General features: G+C 28.9%; 1 protein-coding gene across 2 annotated transcripts in view; it reads left to right on the top strand.

Annotated features, from left to right (window-relative positions):
- Positions 1 to 1,362, top strand: part of LOC108695007 (E3 ubiquitin-protein ligase Nedd-4) — a 10,975-nt gene that overhangs the window by 2,115 nt on the left and 7,498 nt on the right. The window lies entirely within an intron of this gene.

Genomic DNA, 1,362 nt, shown 5'->3' with positions numbered 1-1,362 from the left:
AATGCGGATTTATATAATTATATATAAAAGTTGTTTTAAACTTTAAGCCGTAAGAAATTGATTACAGTTAATTACAGTCAAATGCGAAGAGAATAATTGACTAGGGGCAGGTATTCAATCTGTTCTTATTTCAAGATTGTCTTAATAAATAATATCTTAAGATGTTAATACGGCCCTCTAATTGTTTTATGACATTTTAAGACTGTACTTAAGATAACCTTAAATATAAGAATCGAATATCGGCTTATGATTCGTCCATTTACTTATGGCTTAAGGTTTAAAATATATTCTATTGTAGATTCGGACTTATATGCCCGTATTCATAGTCCTTGTACTTAAAGCTTCCTTAAATTTTTCTTTCTTAGAAAAATGGCTCAGCAGCCAATGAAATAATTCGTAACAATATCAATATAACAATAAAGGTAAATTTAAGGAAGCTTTAAATATAAGGCCTGATTATGAAGATACGAGTAATAGATTTTAAATGATCTTAAGATTCTCTCCAACCAAAAAAATGGCTATATTATAAGAATGTTTAAGGCTGCCTCATACAAAATTTCGCAACAGTGACCATAAAAAATTTAAGCCGATGAGTCAATTAGGATATTGCTTTAAGTCTACGTATCTAACGGAAATGAAAATAACAGTAAACTTATCCATAGCAATAAAGTAAATTTTAACTGGTTGAAACTCCTTATGGATAAGTTTACTGCTATTTCTATTTCCATTAGATTAGCGTAGATCTAAAGCAGCATCTTGATTAGCTCATTGTCAGCTTAAGTTCACATCTTGAGATTACTGTTACAAAAATTTTATCTGCGGCTTATATAAAATCAAACTATGAATACTGTTACGTATATAACTTTTTCTCTAGAGCGGAAACATAAAAAACGAAAATTTTTATGCATGATATATGACATGTAATATGTAATATGTATAAAAAATTTTTACTTTCCACGTTTTTGCCTTAAGCTGGTTCTACATTAATCGCAAGTTTGTTGCGACAGCCAATCTGAAGCTTGCATTTTGAAATCAACGTTTCATATTGGTTGTCGCAACAAAGTTGCGATCAGCTTGCAACTAATGTAGAATCATCTGTAGGAAAAAAGTTACATGATTGACTCTCTGTTCTGTGCGAACATAGTCAATGTTGATATTCCTGACTCATGTAATCAAGTTCTTCCTACGTTGGAAACAAAACAAGAAAACAAAAATGAGAATTTTTGAAATTTGTTTACAGAAGAGTTTTTGCATACTGTAACTATAGATATACTTGAAATTTCACGTTACATAATAATCACAATTTTTAAGATTATTTTAAATTTAGATATCTAAATTTAAAAAATAAATAAATTATTTATG

The sequence above is a fragment of the Atta colombica genome, unplaced genomic scaffold (assembly GCF_001594045.1).
Source record: "Atta colombica isolate Treedump-2 unplaced genomic scaffold, Acol1.0 scaffold126, whole genome shotgun sequence".
NCBI lineage: Eukaryota > Metazoa > Arthropoda > Insecta > Hymenoptera > Formicidae > Atta > Atta colombica.
The sequence above is the reverse complement of the archived record's forward strand: the minus strand, read 5'-3'. Positions and strand labels throughout refer to the sequence as shown.